Source organism: Hemicordylus capensis, chromosome 5 (assembly GCF_027244095.1).
Source record: "Hemicordylus capensis ecotype Gifberg chromosome 5, rHemCap1.1.pri, whole genome shotgun sequence".
Lineage (NCBI taxonomy): Eukaryota > Metazoa > Chordata > Lepidosauria > Squamata > Cordylidae > Hemicordylus > Hemicordylus capensis.
The window spans coordinates 118,703,820-118,716,915 of record NC_069661.1 but is presented as its reverse complement, the minus strand read 5'-3'; the positions used below and the strand labels follow the sequence as shown (position 1 = coordinate 118,716,915).

At 43.2% G+C, this 13,096-nt stretch overlaps 1 long non-coding RNA gene across 3 annotated transcripts in view; it reads right to left on the bottom strand.

The window, feature by feature from the left end:
* LOC128326527 (uncharacterized) overlaps positions 1-12,406 on the bottom strand; it is a 139,490-nt gene extending 127,084 nt beyond the window's left edge. For all 3 annotated transcript variants that reach the window (XR_008308098.1, XR_008308100.1, XR_008308099.1), the window contains exon 1: positions 12,272-12,406. This is a non-coding gene — a long non-coding RNA (uncharacterized LOC128326527). The remainder of the gene's footprint in view (positions 1-12,271) is intronic.
* Between the last annotated feature and the right edge of the window lie 690 nt (positions 12,407-13,096).

Below are 13,096 nucleotides of genomic sequence, written 5' to 3'. Positions count from 1 at the left end.
TAGCAGTTTGAATTTCAAGGGTATTGCTTTTAATTGAGGAGTCTGTAATTTTAAAACATTCTTGACTTGGCTTCAAGAGTCGCATGGCAGCTGCAAAGTGAGGGTCAGCCAACAAACTGAAACAACGATCTTTCTTGGGAGGAGTTTTCGACTGATTGTGTACTAAAAGAGGAGGATCTGCCTTGATTAATTCCAGCTTGTGTTGCAGGTCAACTTCCTCCCGACCTTGTGAGGGAGGCATATGTTCACTAGGCTTGACTGGTGAGGAAGAAAGAAGATCTGCGTTGCTATCCATCAACTCCCCAGAATGTCTCCAAATAGGCTGATTACTTATAGCTGCCAATTCATCTCTCATTGAAGAAATGCTAATTACCGAAGGGTTCAACTCATCAATTGTAACGTTAATCCCCTCTGTAAATTGCATAGAAAAGGATAACAGACGATAAGAAGCACAGTTGTGATTGTGGTACTTCTCAGATCTGCCATAATTCCCCCATGATTTCAGGAGGAAGAAACAAAGTTAATAGAATATTACAACCGCATCGTTTCTCCCTTGTAGGATACTTAAATAGGGTAAACAACAACAAGTGGTACAATTTTTATGCCATTAGATACTCGTTAAGTCAGCTCTTGAATTGTAGTCTGAGAGATGTAGATCTTTAACGCTTTGAGAGGTTGCCATCTAACTATCTTCAAAGTAGGTTCATATTGGATTTTTATTCCACTTGGATTCCGAATAGGATTTTCCAAAGAAAATCCTGGATTGAAAGTTTTGAAATCTTCCCTGTTTTGTCAATACCATTTTGGAGCCTTTAACTTTAAAGCCTCCCAGGAAAATACCAGTGCAGTTGGGTGAACAAGGGTACCGCAAACGAGCTGGGTGTGATTCCATGGGCGAAAATAGGTCAGACATATTGGATTCTGTCTCCAATACAGAATTAATTATACCACTTGTTGGTATTAAAATTATACCACTTGTTGTTGTTTACCCTATTTAAGTATCCTACAAGGGAGATAAGATGTGGTTGTAATATTCTATTAACTTTGTTTCTTCCTCCTGAAATCATGGGGGAATTATGGCAGATCTGAGAAGTACCACAACCACAACTGTGCTTCTTATCGTCTGTTATCCTAGCTAAGTTCTTGGGTTGATTACCGCTATTATCATTGTTGATCCTCCCCTTCTTAGTCTGCCCTTTGAACAGTTCTTGCAAAAGAATCTTAACAGTGTCCAATTTCCTCTCTAGTGACGAAATTCTATCAACACAGCCTTAAGCGTTTTGGCTACCAAGTGACAAGATGAGGAATCTGTAATCAGCTGAGTCTGGGGCTTTTTAATTGTCTGAGCCTTTGGAGCTGATCGTTTTCCTGTCTTCTCATTACTACTAGAGTTCTGGGAATTTTCTTGATGAGATCTCAGTTCCCTCCCCATAGCTCTAGATGTAGGCTGTTCTGTTGTAAAAGTTGACGAGCCATTCCCTGAGCTTAGCAGCTTCTGGAACGCTCCATTTCTCTCATGGGTGTGCATAATTTGAATAAGATCTTACTCTGATAAGCCTGAGATTTGCGTGCTGCCCTGCAACAATAAATTAGTAGATGGGGAACATGTTTCCAGAGAACTCACAATATCTGTGGTAGGCAGGTAATGACGAACTAAGGCTTGCTTTGACACTTGCTTTGCACGCTTGCTGGGCTCTGAGGTCAGATTACACAGGCTATTTCTCGACCTCTTTCTCCCCATTATAACCCGCTGAAAGCTAGCTCAAGCTGAGTCAACAAACATAAGCACCAGCCAGGAGCCTCAAACTTGCGACTCCAACTCCAGGTGCCGACCTTGAAATGCCTTGCTGATGGATTCTATGTTAGCAGTAAAAGATAACACACACAAAAAGAAAAAGAAACTCAAAAGAACTGAAAAAAAGAAAATAATAATGATTAAAAGAAGAGCTCAGAAGGATGCTGCCCTCCCTTCAGCATCCAAAACCTTCAGCATTCTACAAGAGTTCATTCACCCCACCAGACTGAATTAGGTAGTATAATTAATCCCTGCCTTCAAGCCTCTTGCTCCCCTCCTTTCTCACTCCTAAAATCCAAAACTGTTCTCTAAGACCATTTTTCTGGTCAGCCCTGAGTGCACTCAGTTTGGATCTCAAGCCAAATTGCCTCTTCGTGAGCTGTAACGTAGTCTTATTGATTTGTTAGTCTTGTTAGTTTTGCTAGTTAATATTGTGTTGCCTCTTAATCAATATTTCATTTCCTGTACCCCTGAACCCTAAAATAAATCTGATTCTCTTTTTGAACGTCAAACTCTCTATCAATTATTTCTGAAACCGAAGCTTTGCAACAAATTTATTCTGAGGTAGGCTGCTCCATTCAAGCTTGCTAGCTCCCCACACAAGCCCCAAAATTAGTCAGGGGTGTTTGCCATTAACAACGTAGCCATTTAAATGGTTGTTTCAATGCTTTAATTCCTATGGATTGCTTCATGGATCAACCTAAGGCAGGCCTGGTGTCAAGGGTCAACATCATTAGATAGCTTCTGCCAGGGCCTTCAAAAGTGCCCTCTGCATGTGTACCTTCCATCCCTAGCCAGCTGGTAGGCCAGTCAGAGAAGTAAGGGGCCCTTCCAGCTTCTGACTGCCCAAGCAGAAGTGGGTGGCAGGAGCAGCAGCACAGGTGGCAGGAGTGGGGCCGAGGCAAATGGCAAAGCCATGGCAGCACCCCAGTGGCCCACATTCTTCAAAAGTAGTGGAACATTGCTAGCTCTGCCCCTGGCTCCAGCAGGGCTCTCATAGTCACAGTGGTTTGCATTTCCCAAATGTACATAAATCAACCCAAACACAAACATCAGTTTCATATCACCATTATGAAAGTTCCTGTTGCAGCACCTAAACCCTTATCAAGCCACTCACATGTGCACACTAACAATGCCTTAAGTCACCAACTAACATCAAATTAACTATATTATGAAGCTAATCCTACCCCCATGTTTCATGCTGCCTTTCACACTATAGTATTGCTATTCAGGCATCATGTAGAAAGTCAGGGCCCTTGCTTGTTGGAGAGCTGGATGTTGTTTTCTACTCATGCAGCATCTAGGTGGGATTGTTCTTCTTTCTTAGGTACCTACAAGTCCCCCTTTTTACAGTCTAACTGACCAGATAAGAAGTGGAGTGACCTTCCTAACTGGCCACAAATCACACCATTTCTCCTCTTCTCCCCCTCCCAGTCAAAGTGTCCAAGAAAATATTTCATAACTAATTACATACCATCCTCATGTCAGCTGCATGTTTTGCTCCATATCAGAGGAAACACTCCAGTTTCTTATCTTCCCTATGCCTTATGCTTGGTCAAAAGAACTTGTAAAATCTCCTAATTCTGACTGTACCACAAGCTCACTCATGCATTCAATATGCCAGAATATATTTCAAATCAAAGAACACATATTACAAAGTAGCAATATACCAACATATTGTTCAAAGCATCAGCAGATAGCATTCCCAATGAAAATTGCCTTGTAATATTTATATTTGTTTTACTATTCTCTAATTTAGTACTTGTAATGGGTTTTCTATAGGGCTTTCTCTTGCGGTCAGTGGAGGAAGACCTGTTTACTGGTCATTACTCCAGGATGCCCTCTAGGCTAACTGATCCTTCCCATGGTCACCTAGCAATATTCTATTGTGCCAGTGAGCATACTTCTACCTAGCATTGTTATTGTCTCCTGTCTCTATCCTTTCCAGTATGAGGCTAGCATGGCATATTTATGGGGCAAAACAATCAGGAATTACAGCATTCTGCAGAATGTGCAGGGGGAGGAAGCCATTTTTGCTGATCTTCCTTGCCTCTGAAAGTGCTCTGTGCCATCCAAAAAATATGTCCCTGAGGGCTGAGTGACCCCCAAGGACATATTTTTTGAAAGGCACAGAGCACTTTCAGAGGCAAGGAAGATCAACATAGTTTAGTTCTCCCTCTGCTTGCCTGCACTGCGGAAGTGGGGAAACCTTCAACTGCAAGCATGCATAACTTCATCTCAATCTATTTTCTGCCATTCTGCTGCAATGTATCCACTAAATCTTCCCCTAATCATAGCCTCTAATGCAATTGTATGCTTGACTGCATTTAAATGAAAAATTAGCTGCATATAGCACTCACTCCACAAAAGTGAGCTCACAATACCCCATCTGGCTCTGGATCTGGAAGCAAATTGCCATTGATACTACAGGTATCAACCCTCTAAACTATCTCTCATGTCTAGTTTTTGCAAAGGGACACAAACAAAAGTTGGATTGCATAATCCCATAAATGTATGACAGATGCTTATTCCTGCTGGCAATTACTCCAAACCACAATTCTTTCTCCCAATTGGTGCAGATGATACACTTTTTTTTGCACTCAACAAAAGTCTTGGCAAAACTGAAGTTTAATCACAGGTGCCTGTTGGTCACAGTTCTCATTTAAAAGTGCAACAGACACTTTGGATGACCTCAGTCTTTAATATCTAGTCTGCCCATCTCTCATTCTGTGTCCTCACAGCATTCCAGGGCAGTAAACACTTAGCCTGTGGATGGAATCCATGGTGCCTTCCAGACTGCGTGGGAGGAAGTGGTGTAAAATCCAAATGCTAGCCCTAATGTTTTGAAGCTGGTTAGAGTTAGCTGTCAGGTTTTACACCATATCCTCCCACGCTATGAGAGAGAGAAGAGGAGGAGGGGGTGGGTGACACAAAGGCTTTCCCTTCCCTCCTCCCCACCCAACCCTGGTGAATTTGCACAAGAGCACCAGGCTCTTGGGGGCAGGATTGGTGATTGCAACCAAAGGTAGTACCGCTGGTACCGTTGCACAAGAGAATGAAAGGGAGCACCAAAGCCAAACACATGCCTTGGGGTTGTTTCTAATGAAAGGCAGTATATAAATGTAGCAATAAATAAATAAATAAGCTGTATCCCTAGAACAAGCAGCAGACAGGTCATTTCAATTATTTACCCAGACTCAACAATAATTTTAAAAAAACACAGATACAGAAACACACACACCCTAAAAGGCACAGAAGAGGGGGGGGGGAATAGTCTGCCTCTGTGCAAGCCACACTTCTACAGCTGCGATCCTATGCACTCTTGTTTGGGAGGAAGCCTATTGAACTAAATCATATACTTCTGAGTAAGCCCAGCAAGCCTGCAAACTGTTCTGAAAACTTTAAGAGACCTAGGTACTATTTTCTCATGCATATACGATGCTTTAAACCTGAAACGTCAAGATAAGATCTGAATACAATTTGTGGCTGTATGAACGGCACCTTGCTGCTCCAATATGCAAGACAGTGTCAAAATCCAGATGGTACGAACGCACACCAAACCTATATGTAGCGAAGCAATTTTAAGTTGCCATCTGGAAAGCACCCAGGGGCACAAAAGCCAGTTGGAATCCAGAGGCAGGAAAGCCAGATCTCCACTGTGAACACATTCTACTCCACAGAAACCAGTTAAAGCAAACAGAAACACACATACATAAGCCCCTGGGCTGAAATAAATGCATTCAGCTCAAGAAGCTCACACTGAGGCTTCAGGGAGAAAGCTTCCATACGTGGAAGTGTGAAAGACATATAATAACAGCTCCCCTACTGAAGTCTTGGTGGTCGTAATTATTTTCGAGGGAACATTTCCTTTCTTTTCAAATGTGAGCAAAGCTCTTGTTAACTTATGATGTGATAATATGTGAAGAGGCAACATGCTGAAGGTAAAGTAAGTCTCTCTGCCAAAATATCTGGCAGCACAACTTCAGGATTCATTGACCAAATTCAGGACAACCAAAATCAGTATCAGTATCTTTCAGTGCCCAAGTAACTTGCTCCAGCCCAGGGATCACCCCAGAAAAAGAGAAGTGGCTACTTTCAGTCCAGATGAAACTGCAGGAAGCAGAGGCTAGCTGCTGCAGTAGCTAGTGGTTGAAGTGACTGAAGTAAGGGGGTTGAAAAGGGACCAGGATGGAACAACAAAAAAAAACACAGGTGGTGAAGTTTAACAAAGGGACTTGTATGAGATTGATTAGAAGCAAGAGACAAGGATCCTAAAGAGAAAGAACAGGAGGATCCAGAACTGTCTCCTACTCCCTATTTGACGTTAAGAACCTAAGAACAGCCCTGCTGGATCAGGCTTAAGGCCTATCTAGTCCAGCATCCTGTTTCACACAGTGGCCCACCAGATGCCTCAGACTGAGGAGCCCACAGACAAGAGGTGTATGCATGCCCTCTCTCCTGCTGTTGCTCCCCTGCAACTGGTATTGAGAGGCATCATGGCTCTGAGGCTGGAGGTGGCCCACAGCCACCAGACTAGTAGCCCTTGATAGACTTGTCCACCATGAATTTGTCTCAGACCCTTTTAAAGCCATTCAAGCTGGTGGCCTTCACCACACCCTATGGCCATGAATTCCATAGATTAATTATGCACTATGTGAAAAAGTACTTCCTCTTGTCCATCCTAAATTTCCCAACCTTCAGTTTCCTGGGATGATCCCTGGTTCTAGCGATGTGAAAGAGGGAGAAAAATTTCTTTCTGTCCACCCTCTCCACTCCATGCATAATTTTATACACCTTGATCATGTCTCCCCTTAGTCGCCTCTTTTCCAAGGTAAAGAGCCCCAGATGATGTAGCCTGGCCTCATAAGGAAGTCACTCCAGGCCCCTGATCATTTTGGTTGCCTTCTTCTGCACCTTTTCTGCAATATCCTTCTTAAGATACAGTGACCAAAGCTGTACTAAGTAGTAGTACTCCAGATGTGGCCACACCATAGATTTGTATAAAGGCATTATAATATTAGCATTTTTATTTTCAATCCCCTTCCTAATTATTCCTAGCATGGAATTAGTATTTTGCACAGCTGCTGTGCACTGAGCTGACATTTTCAATGAGCTGTCCACCATGTCCCCAAGATCCCTCTCCTGGTCAGTCACCGACAGCTCAGATCCCATCAGTGTATATGTGAAGCTGGGGTTTTTTGCCCCAATATGCATCATATCACACTTGCTTACATTGAACCACATTTGCCATTTTGTCACCCACTCACCCAGTTTGGAGAGACAATCCAAGTTCAAGTGACAATCCCCTTTAGAGTGGTTGCTGCTGAGGTGTCCTCATGATAAATATTCTGGACCTCACACTACTTCTACTTCTACATTGTTGGTTAGGTTACCAACGTTATTTTTTTTTTTTGCACAAACATTGTGCACACCATTCAATCTCATAATAAAAAAGGCCAAAATAATCACTTAGATATTGGGCTAAAACCCATACAGTTACTTTCAGACCTCACCATTTCATTGAACAAATACAATTCTATTGTTAAAGGAGACCTTAACATTTACACAATTTCTATAGGTAATAGCTACAAATATTGGGTAATGGGAAATATTCTGAATACCCTTCTCTTTCTTCCCAGCATCACCAAAAATAGCCCACTTTCTGAGGCAACCCATTAAGCCTCAAAATACCAGGCCTATGCATGTACTCACATTCACAAAAAAGTCCGCTCCTATTCCTTTTCCAAAAATACATGAGAAAGGACCATGTTGGCCACTGACAGAGAGGTCCAAACTACCACTGAGAGCTCCAGACACTGGGTGTTTCCAGGTTTCCAAACACTGGGTGCTTAGACAGCCCCAAACACTGAGTTTTTCCAGGAATAAATGTGGACCAAAAGAGGCAGCAAAATGTTATGGTTGATTGATTGATTGATTGATTGATTGATTAAGTGCCGTCAAGTCGGTGTCAACTCTTAGCGATCACCTAGATAGATTCTCTCCAGGATGATCTGTCTTCAACTTGGCCTTTAAGGTCTCTTAGTGGTGCAACCAGGCAGAAAACCTCTTCATGTAAAGTATGGTGCCCCACCAGTCAAAACTTGACTGGTGCCCCACCAGTCAAAACCTCTGTGAATATAGGAGAGAGGAAAACATACCTTTCCCTACCCTGGCACCACCGCAAGAGCAGCACATAATAAGTCAGGATAGTATATCCCATTAAAGCACCCACTAATTTCAAATTAATTTAAAAGTACTGCAAGGGGTTGTTGCTGCCAACTGAGTCTGCTGCTGATGTTAGTGTGCCTCCACCAACTCTTGCTGCATCTTTCCTGCATGGTGGTGTTGCAAAGCAAGTCCTTTGTGCTGTCTTCTCAACTTCTGAGACCAGGAAATAAATTTGGGGAGTGTGTGTAACTTCTTGGAGATCCAGCTCCAGGTGGCATCTACCTTTTGCACCAGTAACCCTAATGACCACTAGGGGCATTGGGAGTAGAGATAGATAGCTCGGGTCTCTTGTTTATCTCTGCCTCTATGACCCCTCTATGGATAGAATCATGTACTCAGGAACTTCCTGGGAGTGACTTCCTTCATCTTCTTCTTCCCAGAATGCTTCTAGCGCGCTCTCTCTCTGAGCGCCATGCTTCTATACGTCTCTCTCTGACCACTATGTAGCCAGTGGTTAGATATAGGTCTTTCTTGTCATCATGGACTTCTGAATAAAGTACAGTGGTCCCTCGACTTACGAAGATAATCCGATCCGAACGCACGTTCGTAGGTCGGAATTTTCGTAAGTCGAAAAGCGCATCCACAGAGGTCCGGAACACTCGTAAGTCGAGGAAACCGCATCTAAAAATTCATAGGTCGAGGAAGCCGCATCTAAACCGGCAACGACTTCCGGTATTTTTTGTTGTTCGTATGTCAAAATCTTCGGATGTCAAGTGCTTCGTAAGTCGAGGGACCACTTTAGATTAGTTTAACTTTACATGAATCTCTATGCTTATCATTTACAAACTGTTGCCCCTGAGACTCTGTTAACTTCTGCAGTAATGGGAGTGAGTTAGCTCTTGAAATACTCTGCTATATAAGTAACTGCTCCCAACATAACTGCCCCTTAACAAAGTATGAATATTTGTAGTGGTAATTATTCTGTATTTGGTTCCTGTAATCCATTATGAGCAGGGTGGGGTGGACTGGGTGACCTCTCAGGAGGAGAGCTGGTCTAGTGGAAGTGAACATGCAATGTCCCTTTTCTAAGTATGTGCCTCCTTGGCTTGCATTTGAATGGGAGACTACATGTGAGCACTGTAAGATATTCCCCTTAGGGGATGGCTCTGGAATGCTCTCCCAGCGAATGTCCGCTCTTTGACATCTGTGGCTGCTTTTAAAAAAACAACTAAATACCTTTTCATTTGTTCAGGCTTTTACCCTTTAGGGGCAGCTTTCCTGCTTCTGTTTGTCTTTTTTATGGTTTTGTGTGTGTGTGTGTGTGTGTGTGTGTATGTGATGGTTTTTCCTGTTTAATTGATTTTTCCAGGGCTTTTAGCTGTTTAATTGGTTTTATTGCGTTTTAATAGTTTGATTTTAATTGTTAACTTGTTTTAATTGGTTTTATTGTGCTGTAAACCACCCTGAGCCATTTTGGAAGGGTGGTATATAAATCTAATAAGTAAATAAATAAATAAATTTAAGGTTTTAAATGTGATTTTTATGGAGTTCTATTGTATTTTAACTTTTTGTGAACCGCGTTGGGGGTGTCTTATGAAAGGCAGTATTAAAATTGAACAATAAATAAATAAATAAATGGTGGTGTAGTGGTTAGAGTGCTGGACTAGGATCGGGGAGACCCAATTTCAAATCCCCATTTAGCCATAATACTAGCTGGGTGACTCTGGGCCAATCACTTCTCTCTCAGCCTAACCTACTTCACAGGGTTGTTGTGAAAGAGAAACTCAAGGATGTAGTACACCGCTCTGGGCTCCTTGGAGGAAGAGTGGGATATAAATGTTAATAATAATAATAATAATAATAATAATAATAATAATAATAATAATAATAAATGGTGCCATAGCTCAGTGGAAGAGCATCTGCATCTTTCCCAGAAGGTCCTGGATTCCACTCCTGGCATCTCTCTAGGGCTGGGGAAGGCTCCCACCTGAAACACTGGAGTGCTGCTGCTATTCAGTGTAGGCTGGGGCTGCCCCACTTTGGCTCTCCTGCTGATGTTGGTCTTGATCGATCGACTGATTGATTGATTGATTAAGTGCCGTCAAGTCAGTGTTGACTCTTAGCGACCACATAGATAGATTCTCTCCAGGATGATCTGTCTTCCACTTGGTCTTGAAGGTCTCTCAGTGATGCATTCATTGCTGTTGTAATCAAGTCCATTCACCTTGCTGCTGCTGGCCATGATCCTCTTCTTCTCTTTCCTTCAACTTTCCCCAGCATTTACAAGTTGGTCCAATATTCCTGATTATTGTCCACTGTGGCCACTTGTACGATGGGTGTCCTCCCAGTTGTATAGTGCCCTGCTCTTATCACCACCGCTTTACCTCAGAATATTAATGACAGGTGGTGCTGATATAGTCCAATACATTTTGGACAAGTTTCTTTTTTAAAAGATTTTTTTCCACAGCTTGCATGTTTGCACATAAAACAATGAAACTGCACTTTAAAATACAAATAATATAAAGTGGTCATTTGCTTGGTATTTTTTGCATTGGGGAAGCAGCTATGGGGTGTGGCTGTTGAGGTAGGTGTGGCTATAGGGCAGGGCTGTTGGGGTGGGTGTGACTATGTGGGTTGGCATGGTGAGTGCCTGCACTTCTGAATTTGTGATTACACCACTATATAATGTTATTATGAATCATTAGGAGGCATAATCATTCAATCACACCACCTCTCCAGACCTGGTACCTAACTGATTTCTCAGCATAAAAAGCATTAGTCATACTGCACTGAACAGAAACTGTGGTGAGGACCAATGCTAGAGCAAAACAACCTTGTCTAATCAAGTTTTAGGGAATCCACTTGGCTTCCTGTTATATGATAGCGACTGAATAAAAAGTAGACCGTGAACCAAACCTGCTTTACAGTCAGAGCAATAGGCAGATCTATTTTGGAGAGCTGAAGCATACATGTGCACCACTTCCCTTTTGTTTTACTGTAAAACCCACTTTCAAAATTATATAGATAGTTGTATCTAAAATTTCCTGCCTCAGTTGCCCCAAACACTGTACCAGAGGCAGGGGCGTAGCTATAATTGAGCGAAAAGGTTCAAAGAACATAGGCCCCCAGCTCCCGAGGGCCCTCCAGCTCCACCCCTCCCTATTGTCTTCATTATCTCCCTCACTCTGGGGGGCCACCAGAGAGAGGGATGAACATGAGCCCCCTCTCCCCTAGCTACGTCCCTGACCAGAGGTACAGGAGATGGCTCCAACATTTGACTAATTGATTCTACAGGCTGCTGAGAGAAATTTAAAGCTGGAACAGAGCCCTGCACACCTAACTTAAGCCCCAAATCATCCCATGCTTGCATAATCTTAGTATGAGGAAAAGTCTTGGAGGAAAAATAGATTCCAGTCCAACAGTCTGATAGGCTGAAAGTGGTAAAAAGAGACCAACTCTCATACTTTGCGGCAGGGGCGTAGCAAGGTTGGAGTGGGCCCAGAGACAAGATTTTAAAATGGGGCCCGCCCACTCAAAGTCCAGGGCCTCCGCACACCCCAGGCCCCCAAGGATTTAAGTCTGATATTCCAAAATAAGTATGCTGCCTGGAAATACATTTCACTGAATACACACACGCACACCTCACAATATATAGTGATATACATTGAGTACTATACATTTGTTTTACTTTTAATGCCTAGAACACACTAGAAAGATGAATGATTAAAATGGGCCCCTCGCTGCAGATTAGCCAAGGAGACTTTCAACCATGCAGGGTGAGCCTATGTTTGTTTTCTCAGAATTCTGAACAAATTCAGTCAAGTTCGATTCCAGGAGGTTCTTCACAGGAGGCTTTTAAAGCCCTTTAAGACACATCTCCTCTGGAATGGAGGTGCTGCATTCACATGTTGGCCAGATTTACCCTGAAGTCCCTGCAAGTTATTGGGGAGCAGTTCACACACAAGAAAAATAAAATAAAATAAAAGCAGAAGACATGCTTCACAGTTCTCACTCAGACCTTCTGGGTTGCAAAACAACTTGAACATAAGTGCATTTATAAATGAATGAATAAAATAAATATAATACTGTTTCTTCCAGAAGTTTTTGTAATTTTCTGCCATGAAACAAGCCACTTATAGGACTTTTAAGAAGTTTTTTTAAGCCAGCAAATTTTCCAAGCTGTTTAAAAATAAATATTCAGAGACTTCTCAGTCCCTCCCCCCCATATCAAAGCCCTATGGCAAGCAGATCCCTATATATCCGGGTGGGGGGGTGGGGAAGGTAACCACAAAAAGGAGTTCACACTACCTGGCAGCAGGGGGTCTTCTGCTGCAGAGAACAGTGGAGGCCTCTCTGGCTGCCTCCTCCTTCCTGGCTGGCTTGGGCCCTACTGGAGTTCAGGATTCACAGAGGCCTACACCAGACCTCCGTGGAAGCCCCGCCCACCCGCCGATCAGCTGAGAGGCGGGAGAAAAGGAGCTCTTTGCAGCTTGTCTGCTGCCTGCATTGCCGGCCAGGAGAACAAGCTGGAGAGACGGCGAACAGGGCAAGTGGCTGAGGGGCCTTGGGGCTGGGCAGGCGGCAATGGGGAGTCACGTGAGGTGCCTCTGGGGGGCCCCTCCAGGCAGTGGGGCCCCCAGACAACTGCCTCCCCTTGCCCTATCGTTGTTACGCGCCTGCTTTGCGGTATGAACCCCCAAACACTTTTCACTTATAACTGACCTATTTGATTATTAACTAGATGCAAGCAATTCAATTCAGCCTTAACCTATTAATATAGCCCTAATAAGCAACACAGCAAATGTATCAATATTTTCAGTGGCACAGTGTTGATATTGTTCTTATTTGGTCAAGTTATGAATCAGAAAATGTGTTCTACTGTCTGTTTAAATAAACCTGCTACTGGTGGATCGGTTTCAAATCCATAAGGTTCCAAAATTATGCTTGGGGTTCATTAGCCCCACTACCTGCTAACTGGGCAAAGAGGCACCTTTTACCGTGGTGATTCTCTTTATTTAGCAGGGGGAGAGTAACTGGCCCTATCCACCCCCAGCACAGTACTTCCAGTGACTGTTGCTGGTGTGTGTCTTCTGTTTCTTTTTAGAATGTGAGCCCTTTGGGGACAGGGAGCCA